At 37.4% G+C, this 13,110-nt stretch overlaps 1 long non-coding RNA gene across 1 annotated transcript in view; it reads left to right on the forward strand.

The window, feature by feature from the left end:
* LOC110267151 overlaps positions 992–13,110 on the forward strand; it is a 23,849-nt gene continuing 11,730 nt past the window's right edge. The window contains exons 1-2 of the long non-coding RNA XR_002354502.1: positions 992–1,202; positions 9,867–9,874. This is a non-coding gene — a long non-coding RNA (uncharacterized LOC110267151). The remainder of the gene's footprint in view (positions 1,203–9,866; positions 9,875–13,110) is intronic.

A 13,110-nucleotide genomic window follows, 5' to 3' on the forward strand; every position in this document is an offset into this window, starting at 1 on the left:
AGAGTATACTTGATTTTAAAATTATCCTACCCTCCAATTTTATCAAAATATCTATTCATATCTATCCATATTCTTTTATAAAATCTCTAATTTCTAACCCTAATTCCCAAATTGAAAATCAAAAACCCTAATTCCCAAATTCACAAAAAACCCTAACCCTTAGCACCCTTCACCACAGCTGCACCCCATCCCCTTTCACCCCCTTCAGTGCAACTTCCAAAAATGGGAAATCAGAGAGGGAGAGTGAGGAAACGGAGAAGAGAATAGAGGAAGCAGCGGCTGTTCGCCGTCAGTGCCGCCCCCTGGAGCTCGCTGCCGAGCTGCTTCACGGCGTCGTCCCGTCCATGGAGCCATAAGCTCGCGTCGCCGCCGATCCGTCCACAAGTCGTCGTTGAGGGGACAGAATCGCGAAGAGAGAGAGACGCACGAACAAGAGAGGCCCACAACCAGCCTTGTCGCTGCCATCCTTGCGCCGCCACCGTCGCCCTCATCGCCACTACCGACGAGCACGAAGAGAGGGAGACATAGGAGTTCGCAGAGCAAAGAGAATGCAGCAGAGTAGCTCCGTTGAAGTTGGTCATTATCGCTGAAGCCTCTCTTGTCGCCGATGCCGTCCGAGCCGCCGCCAGTGGAAGTCGCTGCCGCCACTGTTGTGTCTACCGTGGGGAGAAACACGATGGTGGGGAAAGAACCTATAACTGTCACTGAGCTCTGCCCCTGTTTTTGGAATCTGAGAAGAGCACCACTATCACTGCTAGAGTTGATGTTGCTCCGGCTTTACTCTGAATTGTTACTGTTGCTGCTTGGCTGAAGCTGAGACCTTTCACCATCACTGGAGCTGCCCAGAATCATCATGGTAGCTGCTAAGAGAGCAGAACGGATGTTAGAACTGCCAATGGAGTTGCTGGGTTTAATGATTTCTGCGAGTTTCGACTTTGAGGTAGGGGATTTAACATTTTTAATTTAGAATGCCCACCAAGTTATTTGAATAAGTGCAAATGGTTAACAATGGTTAAGAATTTCTTAATTGACATGAATGAGCTGAAATGCATTTGAAATTTGTTAGTTGTTGTGAATATTTTGAGCTGTGACTGGAATTAAATGTGGTTGTGAATAATGATTAGTTTAGTGTAATTTATTAAATTGATATATGCTGGGTTAATTATTGAAAAGATGTCGTATGGATAATTGATGAATTGAGTGTGGACTGTTGCTGTGAACGTTACTGGGTTTTGTTGTTGTAAGTGATTAATTGATAAGATTAATTTTGGTTGCTGTTGTGATTGATATTGATTTTTTGATTTTGATGTAATTATGCTAAATTGGTTGAGTTGTGGTTATATTCTAATTGTTGAAAACAAGTGCTTGCTGTTGATTTTAGTTATCCGATGTACCGGAATGGCTGTGAAATTGACTCATGACTGGCTGAAATTTGATCTGGTGGTTATTGAAGGATTAGAACTTAAAGGATTAAACTGTCTTGAGAACCTGATTTTCTAAAATAATATAGTAACTTTAAGAGTATATAAATAATTCTGTGATGGCTGGACTAATTTTCTATGTCATGATTTATTGATCCTGGCTATGGCTGTGAATTGTGACTGCTTTTGAGGTTGTTATGACCATGATCAGTGGTTTGATTACTTTACTTAATTCTGATTAGTTGGGCTAGCTGGGCTAGCTATGAGTACGTTATGTTTGTGCTCTGATTATAGTAATATGCGAATTGAGGATTGCTTGGTGAATGTTTGCTGGAGATTCTTATTTTTCTTGTAAGCAATACATTGGGTGTTGAATTAATTTTTGATAAGCTAGGTTTGAAGTTGTGATTTGTAAAGAGATTGTAAATCGATTGTTAAATTAATTCCTTAAAATCTAAATTATAAACTGATGCAGTTATTATTAAAAGTATAAAGATAATTTGTAATAATTGGAAACTATATGAAGTTGACTTTTTGGGTGAACATAATAGTTGATTATAGGAGAACCAAGATTTTGTGAATAATACATATTTTTGTGTTTTGGTGTCAATGTTACTAAAATTCTGGTTAAGTGGGGGCGATAATGTGTTTGGATATTTGGGAATGAGGAACTATTAGTCTTTTGGTTAACTTAATTTATGAATTGATGAGTTTGAAGTTGGATTGATGGATTATATGAGAATAGCGAATTGTGGATTTTCTGATTGATTGAGAACCTTTATTTGATACCTGTTGAGAAAGGTTGATGAGACGTTGAGAAAGAGGGAACCCGTAAGGGTGGCTAAGTCTGATTTTAGGGAAAGTGCTGCCGAAATTTTATAAAATCTGAGATTTTATTTGAGAAGTTATTTTAGAAGATTTGAACTTGAAAAATTATATTATTTGAGTTTTATTTGGGTAAGAAAAGAATTATACTATTTTGAATTTGAATTACCAAGAAAAGGTTTATGTTCAAGTTTGAAATATTTATAAAAGATGTTATGTTTTGAGATTTATTCAATATGAAGAGAGTTATGCTTGGGGTTTGCAATAAAGGATTACTTTTTAGAAGTTTAATGAATATATAATATTTGAATTTGAATGATAAAGAGAAATGGTTTTTGAGTCTTTGGGAAGTTAGTAAACTTGAGAAAGAGTTTTATTTGATTACTTCTAATGAAAGGTTATGTTTTGAAAAGTGTTTAATGAATTTAAAAATAAATGATTTTCTTGAGTCTTTGATAGAGAACTAGAATGAAAGATAGTTTTAAAGTTGGCTTGACTCAAGATTTCCATAGCAGAGATTATGAACTGAATTGATGATTGAGATTTTTATGAACGAATGGTAAAGAGAAATGGCTTGAGCCAAGATATTACAAAAGTGAAAGATGTAAAGTTTATACTATATGATTGAATAGAGAAAGAAAGAGGTACTGCATAAGAATGTGAAAGTAATGATGAATAATGAGAATGATAATGAATGATGATAAAGAGAATGATTATGTAATGATCTGCTGCATGAAGGCAGCCAGATAGATGGTGGTACGACCACTAAGAGCGCTTCCCTGGGATACTTAGCTATAATGCTATTCTGTAAGTCAGAGGACTCTTACAGAGGTATCGAGAAAATATATAACTAGCATATGCTCCTATAAGTCAAAGGACTCTTACAGTGAGTGTGTTGGGCAGACTAGCTCCGCCTTGCAAGTCAAAGGACTCTTGCAGTGGGTTGTTAGTGCTGCCATGCAAGTCAAAGGACTCTTGCGATAGGTGTTGCCAACAGGGAAGCCTTACCTGGTCAAAGGACTCCGGGTAACGTCGGGAGCAGGTATGTAACCGACAAATGAGCTCATTACCTGCACTAGGGCTAGACATGCATCATCCTTGTGTGTGCATTTGCATTTGATTGGGTTTGCTCGTTGTACTTCCCTGTGATTGTGTTGTTTGCCTTGCTGTAACTTGTTTGTGTGCTGAATTGAATCTCTTATTAGTGCTATTAGTTGGTGAATGTATAATGATGATTAAGAATTGACGTTGTGATTGAAAATTAACTGTGTGGTTGAGAAATGCTTAATGTGACCAGTTTTATATTTTGGAATTTGTTTTGAGCTTAGATTTTTGAAAGAGGTAAATAATTAGTTAAAGTAAAACCAAGAATAGTATTTTCAAATAGGTTTGATAAAAATATAGTTTCCTTGAGTATGTTAATTATTTGCATGTTAATCATTACTTTTACGGCATTCCCATTCCCTACTGAGAACGTGTGGTTTGTTCTCACCCCAAAATCTTCCACCCTTTCAGTGATATAGGTTCGAAGACTCAGTTTGAAGCTGTGGGCGATTGTTAGACCCTATTTATGAGTTAAGTTTTTGAATTGAGTTGCTTTCATAGAATTCCCTCGCCTTTGTTACTTAAGATTTTATTTTATAAAGAGGGATAGGAGTTGTATCTAAGTTACACTTGAATTTGTTTGTATAATATTTACTAATATTTATATGATTATTATTATTTGGTGATGCTTGATATATGATTTGATAAATAAAAACAAAATTTTCTGGCATTTTTTACTAAAACTGAAACACGATATCGAACTAGAGGCTCAATAGTAAATAGTTAATAAAGGAAAGCATGTTGGTAACGCCTTACTTTCGGTACGATCATGACGTTCTGGAAGTTGGGTCGTTACAAAGTGGATAGAAGAGTTGTTTGTTTGTTTAATTCGCATAAATGGAAAATAAATAAAACGTTACTCAGTTGATGGTGAATGCAATGATATGAAGATGGTTAAGGCTTCAAGATGCTTTGTTCTTCTAGATCAATCTGATCTTACTATCTTCTTCAACCATGAATGATTTCTTCTATGGCAAGCTGTATGTGATCGATGCCCTTCTTAAGAGATCACCAATGCTCCTCCAGATCTGAACTCCAGGGTGAGTGCAAGGAGGTCAGATCCGGACAGCATCTGCAGCACTTTCTCTGTCTCTGAATTAGACTTTTGCTCCAACTCCTCAATTTCAGCCAGAAATACCCGAAATTGCATAAAAACACACAAACTCAAAGTAGAATCCAAAAATGTGAATTTTTCACTAAAACCTATGAAAACTTAATAAAACTTAAACAAAATATGCTAAAAACTATATGAAAATGATATCAAAAAGCGTATAAAATATTCACTCATCACATGCAGAGGAGGTGATGTGGAGCATCAGTATGAGTTGGCACTTTCTAGGGAGGATGAAAGGGTTTGCTATATCAACCTTGATTCCCACCAAGTTATCGAATGGATGTAGGTTTACGATCCCATGTTCACGAAGTTGGGGGTGTGGCTCCTTTTCTCCGCCTTTGTCCAGGCCCTTTTAAACTGATGTTTGGTGGCACTGCCTCAACTACACTCGAAGTGTTAGGCAACCGTCTGGACTTTTGAGTTGGATTCAGAATTTTTGGAGCTTCCTACCTGGGTGGAACCTTTCTTGTATTTTTTCTTGTGTACTATCTCGATTAAAGAGGCAAAGCACAAGAAGGGTTTTGTGTCGTTCTGAGCTTAGTCGAATCGCCGGGTTTTTGGGTTGCTTGAAGATTCCTTCGATGATTTTAAGGAGGTATATTTTAATGTTCGTTCGCCAGGGCACGCCATCTTTTCTGGTCGACTTTAGAGGGGGAGCGCCATTTCACCACCTACTGAAACTTTGGTGCGGGTTCATCTTATTTGACGAAGATTACCTATGAGGGGCTATCTCCCGAGAATAAAGATATCACCGATGTTCTGCTGGTAATTTTTGGGGACAGGTCATTGAACCCCTAGGACGTTATGGGTGATCCGGTGGCATGTCGGACTTATGTCGATGGGTTTTAGTCCCTTTTTCCTGTGTTTCCACAATTTACCTTTGACATTTTCTCTTTGGTTGTGTTTTTCTGTTCAGATGGCTGGCGAATAGACAACTCTTGCCAGGTTAAAGGCCGCCTTCATCCGTAATTCTAGGAGTGGAGGTGATGGGGCCTCGCCATGGACTCCTCAAACTATGACTCAGCCAAACTCGCAGATAGTTTTTCAGGAGGTAGCCGATCATGAGGTTGAGGTTGTGGAGATTCTTGTTCCCCACTTCGGTAGGAGGCGGATGAGACCAGTTAAGCAGAGTAGCGGGGTGAATTTGGAGGAGGAGGGGCCCGTTACTTCCATGATTGACCTAGATTTCGATGCTCCGGCTTTCATTGATCAGCACCTACTGCCGGGCACTGAGGACTTCTTTCATAATTGTGACATCTCCGGTCAGGCAAATTCTATGTATCATGCTCTTCTTCACTCGGCTGCCCTTGTTCAGAAGGTGGAACCGATGTTGTCCCAGGTGCTTCTTTTAGATAGTAAGCTTCGTCAGTCTTAGGAAGAGGTTGGTAAGCTAAAGGAGTAGCTGGAAGTTGCCAAGACCGCTCAGCTAAAGGCTATGAAAAATGCTGAGGATGCTAGTTCAGAGATCCCCTGTCTCTGATGAGAGAGAATTATACCAATTTGGAATTAAGTAGATTTCCATTGTAAGTATAGTCCGAACCAGCAATTTAAATCCCAAACATCAAAGTTTACAATTTCTAATCAACTGAGAGTAATTAAACCTCGGGTCATTCTCCCTATGAGCTAATGCCAATGAGTGCATACAGCTTTGGTTGTGAAGATCAAAAGGGTTTTCAATGATAAAGAAGCAATAAAGAAATAAAAGAACAAGACAAAATTACAATTAATAAAGCAATAAAGGAATAAAAGAACTATGTATGTAATATAAACAAGTAATGTTATCAAGTGATAGAAAGGTGATTCAAAACATAAAAGAAACCTTGACTTGGGATGAGTTATGGAATCCCTTCCTTACCATAACCACAACTATGATAATTATCATGAGTTAATCTCGCTTAGTTAAACCCTAACATTGAGGAGTAAGTCAAGCAAGCATAATTGACCTTAATCCATAAGTTCTAACCAACTTACCAAACTAGTTGATAAAAGGCTAGCTTTAATGGAAACAAGAATCAACTAACTTCCCAAGAATTACTACTAAATGTTGGACATTATGGCTCTAGTAATCCATAAACTCATTTACCAAGCCAAGGGGTGGAAATCTACCACATAACTAAGAATGACATTTTATCAAACACATAGAGGGTATAAACATAAAACATGGAAAAATTGGGAAAATGATAAAAACTATGAACCATAAATGATCAAAATCAATAAAGGCAACTCAGACAAACATAAAGTAAGCATCAAACATCAAATTAACTAACTAGAAATCCAAAATTACAAAACTATGTATATATTGACAAGAGAGATGAAAAGTAAAAGTGTAGAATAAGTAATGTCATCAAAGAGGAAATTAAGGAATACTTACAATGGGAAAGCAAAATCCAAAAGCAAAACTTGAACTATAAATTCTACATTGAAAACCTAATTAAAACCCTAATGAACTAGAGAGAAAACCTAAGCTAACTACTCTAAAACTACTCCTAAAATGTGTTGTATGAAGTATGGTAATGTATGGTATGATATATAGTTGCTTCCCCCTTCAAATATGCTCCAAAGCCTTCAAAAATGGGCCAAAAAGCCCCCAAAATGCGAGTCCACATGCAATTTTAATGGAGGCACGCGCTGGTACCTGTGCGTACGCACAGGTGCTGATTTCCATTTTGTCCTGAGCATGGGCACAGGTGCTGATTTTGGCCCTGCCTTGTGCGTACGCACAGAAGCTGTGCGTGCGCACAGAAGCTGTGCGTGCGCACAGAAGCTGTGCGTGGACACAGGCTAAGATGCTTTTCTCCTTTGTTTTCTTCATGTTTTCCCCCTTTTTGCATGCTTTCTTCCACTTCTACCAAACCATTCTTGCCTCTAGGACCTGAAATCACTCAACAAACATATCACGGCATCGAATGGAATAAAAGTGGGATTAATTTACTCAATTTAAGCACAAAAATGCATGTTTTCACATTTAGGTTCAATTTAGGGATCAAACACAAAAGTATGCTATTTTGGTGAATAACTGTGAGTTTATGTGATGAAATCCACTCAATTCAAGCTAAAATATATCGTGAATTATGGACTCATCAGTCTCTCCGAGTTGGAGACCTCGCTTCTTTCTCAGCTGGCTCAGGAGCAGAAACGGGCCACTGAGGTTGAGTCGGGGGCCGCTTCTATGCTTGCCAAGGTGGATCCCTTGAGGTCCGAGGTTGCTCAACTGAAGAGGGATAAGGAAGGTCTACTTGCTGATGCTAAGGACAATATCTCGGCGACTGATGAGGCCTTGAAAACTCAAGTCAAGGTGCTGGCGACCGAGGTTGATGTGTCCGCATTGGGGGCCTTTCGGACTATTCGTGATAGGGAGATTGTTGACTTAAAGTAGTTGGTATTATGGAAAATTTTCCTTAAGTTTGTAAGTCGTTTGTTCGGCGTTTATACATTACTTTTTGTTTTGGCTTGACAATTTCTTAAGTTTGTAAGCCATTTGTTCAGCAACTTTTTACTACTTTGTTGGCCTTTCCTAGGTTGTTTTGTTATACACGAATTCTGGTTCTTGTGGTGGGCCGGTTTGTATGTTTATTTGTATATCCGTTTCGGGCCCTGATGTTGCCGTTTTGCTCGTATCGTTTCCGTAGGTAAAAATGTGAAAAAACTTAGGGGAGTGTTTGAACTTAGAAGAGTACTCGAATGAAAATAACCTCTTCATTAATGGTCAGGCCTTGTTAAAACTTCCTATTGTTTTTTGCGTAGGTTAAAGTGCCCAAAAAATGTTTTGAACATGACTTAAAAAGAATAAAAAAGGTAAAATAAAGGAAAGGAAATACAAAAATTGTAAATGAACCTTAAATTTTCTAAGTTGTCAACTCAATGGAGTTCACCTACAGGTAGTAGTGCCATATGTTTGCGACGTTCCATGATTTCGATAGCTTGGTGCCGTTAACCCAATCTGGTATGTAAGCTCCTTTTCCGACTACGAACTTGACTCGGTAGGGTCCTTCCCAATTGGGAGTTAGCTTTCCTTCTCCCGGGGTGGGAGGGCTGATGTCATTACATCACAAAACCAGATCCCCTTGCTTGAAGTCTTGTATTACCACGTCTCGGTTATACCTTAGGCTTATTCTTTATTTTATAGCTACTTTCCATAGATGAGCTATGCTTTTGACTTCGTCCATGAGGTCCCATTCTGTGTCTTCATCACGTCCTCCTACGGTCCTTCGCGGGCTGTGTTCCCCGACCTTAACAGGGATGATGGCTTCTAAACTGTATGTTAGCCTAAAGGGGGTTTCTCTCGTTGAGGTTTGCGGCGACGTTCGGTATGACCAGAGTATGAAGTCGAGCGCATCAGCCAAGAGGCCTTTGGCTTCATCTAGTCTTTTCTTGAGTCCCTTTAGAATGATTGATAAACCACAATTTGATGGTTTATTTTGTACTGAAATGAGTATATTTTATCAACTTATCCTACATTTACTCACTGAAATAGCATGATTTTGTGAATTCCTCTTAAATTGTGCTCAAGATTAAAAACATACTTTTTAGGCCCTTAATTTGCTAAATTTAACTCACTTTAATCCCATTCACTTTAATCACTCCAAGGATGGATTGAAGAAGAAAAGAAAAAGCATGCAAAAGTGAAAAATTCATGAAGAAATGGAGTTTAGAGCATTTCAGGGTCATGCGTACACGCGCCTCATGCGTACGCGTGCATGAATGTCAAGTTGTGCGTACGCATGAGGCATGCGTACGCATGTTTTGGAAAATCATGAATTCATATCTACGCATGCCTCATGCATATGCATGACTGCCAGCATGTGAGTTCACCTAAGTAAACACGTGGTCGTGATTTCAAGGCTTTCTTGGGCCCAATCCAACTCATTTCTGAAGTATTTCAAGCCAAACTTAAGGAGGATGAAGAGGAGAGCAATTAGGATAGGTTTTTGGATGTTTTTGGCTAGGTTTCTAGAGAGAAAAACTCTCTCTTCTCTCTAGAATTTAGGGTTTAGGTTTATTTATCTCCATAGATTTAGGTTTTGAACTTGCTTTGAATTAGTTACAATTACAATTTGTTGTTTTAGTATCTTAATTCTCTTATTTTTATTTGTTTATTTCTCTAGTTTGTTACTTTTATATTTATAAATTCTTGTTAATTTTGATTTCTTTTAATGCAATTGAATATTTTATGTTCCTTTTATGCTTGTTTGAATTATTATTATTGTTTTCTTGCAATTGGTAGTCATAGATTTTATTATTCATGCAATTTACCATATTTTTCCTTTTATGTATGCCAAGTATTTGATAAAATACCAGTTTTAGTTTTAGTGTAGTTTTTCACACTCTTGGCTTGGGATTAAGAACTTAGGTGACCTTGAGTCATTGATGTCCAATATTGGTTGGTAATCTAGGGTTGTTAGTTGATTTGGTTTCCACTAACGCTAATCTTTCACTAGGCTAATTAGCGAGTTGGCTAGGATTTCTGGATTGAGATCAATTATGCCTATTTGACTTATTCTCAATGTTAGGGTTGACTAAGTAGGATTAACTCTTCATAATTGCCATGTTTGTGGTCAATAACTAGGATAGAAAACCTTATCTCTTATCCCTTGCCAAGAGGTCTTTTAGCATTTTGATTTCTTTAATTGCCTTAGTTTACTTGCTTTTAATATTTAGTTATTGTTTGCTTCTTTAATTTTTTTTCTATTTACATTTCTTGTTTATTTCAACCGAAATCCCCGACTTCCTCACAGCCAATAATGAAGCACTTGATTGCAATTCCAAGGGAGAACGACTCGGGATTAACACTCCCGGTTATTCCGGTATGTATTGTAACAACCATTTAAACCTTGATTAGGGTCAATTGTTGGTTTGGGACTATACTATTGATGAAGCAATTCTTATTCAGAAACTCTAAACCGACGCTTGGTCTTACATCAGTGATCTAGTTGGCCGCCTCTACCTAGCCATTGGTTTATGTGTGTGATAAACCACTATTTCATGGTTTATCTTATGCTCAATTGAGTGGTTTTTATCAATCTTTACCCACTTATTCATACTATCTGCATGGTTTTACATTTGCCTTCCTAATTATGTGCTTTAATTGAAAACATGCTTCTTTGGTCTTAAGTTCCCTATGTTTAATCATCTCTTATTACCATTAGATGCCTTGATATATGTGTTAAGTGATTTCAGAGATTACAGGGCAGGAATGGCTCAGAGGATGGAAAGGAAGCATGCAAAAGTGGAAGGAATACAAGAAGTTGGAGAAACTGCTAAGCTATCTAGCCTGACCTCTTCACACTCAAACGGCTATAACTTTAGCTACAGAGATCCAAACGGCGCGGTTCCAGTTGCATTGGAAAGCTAACGTCCGGGCCTCGATCCATAGTTTTCCTGATGCTAGGTGACTGATGAGAGGATAATTTATACGCTTTTTGACATTATTTTTAGTATGTTTTCAGTAGGATCTAGTTACTTTTAGGGATGTGTTTAATAGATTTTGTGTTAAATTCACATTTCTGGACTTTACTATGAGTTTGTGTGTTTTTCTGTGATTTCAGGTATTTTCTGGCTGAAATTGAGGGACTTGAGCAGAAATCAGATTTAGAGGTTGAAAAAGGACTGCTGATGCTGTTGGATTCTGACCTCCCTGCACTCAAAGTGGATTTTCTGGAGCTACAGAACTCAAAATGGCGCGCTTCTAATTGCGTTGGAAAGTAGACATCCAGGGCTTTCCAGCAATATATAATAGTCCATACTTTGGCCAAGAATAGATGACGTAAACTGGCGTTCAACGCTAGTTTTCTACCCAAATCTAGCGTCCAACGTCAGAAAAGGATCCAAAATCAGAGTTGAACGCCCAAACTGGCACAAAAACTGGCGTTCAACTCCACAAATGGCCTCTGCACGTGCAACACTTAAGCTCAGCCCAAACACACACCAAGTGGGCCCCGGAAGTGGATTTATACATCAAATACTTACTCATGTAAACCCTAGTAGCTAGTTTATTATAAATAGGACCTCTTACTATTGTATTAGGCATCTTTGGATCATCTTAGGATCTTAGGATCATCTCGTGTATCGAAGTTGTCGAAGTTGTGACAACTATGAATTAAGATCAGAGCACCAAGCTTTGGAGCCATTACCAGGATTTGTTCGAGCCTGGAGATCACAATTTCGTGCACCAAGTTTTTGGCGCCGTTGCCGGGGATTGTTTGAGTTTTCGGCATGCTTTTGGTCCGGTAACATCAGTGCCAAGTCTGATCCGGCAACAGCACCAAGTTTTTGGCGCCGTTGCCGGGGATTGTTTGAGTTTGGACAACTGACGGTTTATCTTGTTGCTCAGATTGGGTAACTTTCTTTTCGTTTTCTTTTCAAAAAGTTTTCAAAAATTTTTCAAAAACTCTTCTTTTGTTTTTGAAAAAAAAAATGTTTTCAAAAGTTTTCTTTAGAATTTTTAAGAATGAATTCTAGTGTTTCATGAAGCATGTGAAGCCTGGCTGGCTGTAAAGCCATGTCTAAATTCTTTTGGACTGAGGCTTCCAAACCATCAGAGGTAAGTTACATACTTGATAAATGATGAGCAGCAATTTGTTATCAAGATCAATATACTCTGATGTTAAATGCTGAAGCTTGGCTGGCCATTGGCCATGTCTAGTGTTTTGGACTGGAGCTTTCATTGAAAGCTTGGCTGGCTAGTGAGCCATGTCTAATTCCTGGACTGAAGCTTTAGACTAAGAATGCAAGATTCATGGAATTCATATTAAAAATTTTGGAATCCTTATTTTTCTTTTTCATATAATTTTCGAAAAAAAAAATCCAAAAAAAATTAGAAAATCATAAAAAAATCCAAAAATATTTTCTGTTTCTTGTATGAGTCTTGAGTCATATCATAAGTTTGGTGTCACTTGCATATGCATCTTGCATTTTTTCGAAAATATCATGCATTCATGGTGTTCTTCATGATCTTCAAGTTGTTCTTGGTAAGTCTTCTTGTTTGATCTTGATGAATTTTTGTTTTGTGTCTTTTCATGTTTTTCTTATGCATTCTTGAATTCTTACATAATCAATTAATGTTTTGATTCAAAAATTTGAAGTTTGTTACTTGCTTGTTAAGAAAGATTCAAACTTTAAGTTCTAGAATCATATCTTGTGATTTCTTGTGAATCAAGTCATTAATTGTGATTTCAAAAATCAAATCTTTTTCAAAAACTAATTTCTATCATATCTTTTTAAAAATATCTTCTCATCTTATCTTTTTCAAAAATATCTTTTCAAAATATCTTTTCTAACTTCCTAACTTCTAACCTTTTCAAAATTTGTTTCAACTAACTAACTAACTTTTTGTTTGTTTCTTAACTTTTTCAAAACCACCTAACTAACTCTCTCTCTCATTTTCGAAAATATCTTCTCCTTTTTTTCAAAATTTCTTTCTAATTTATTAATTTTTAATTTTTAAATCTTAATTTTCGAAAATTACTAACATTTTTCAAAAACTATTTTCAAAAATCACTAACTTCTTTTCAAAATTAATTTTCGAAAATAATTTGGAAGCACAAGTGGGCCAACTGAGTAAAAGGATCACTGAAATCCCTCCTAGTACTCTCCCAAGTAATACAGAAGAGAACCCAAAAGGAGAGTGCAAGGCCATTGACATAAGTG

The sequence above is a fragment of the Arachis ipaensis genome, chromosome B09, assembly GCF_000816755.2.
Source record: "Arachis ipaensis cultivar K30076 chromosome B09, Araip1.1, whole genome shotgun sequence".
NCBI classification, from domain to species: Eukaryota; Viridiplantae; Streptophyta; class Magnoliopsida; order Fabales; family Fabaceae; genus Arachis; species Arachis ipaensis.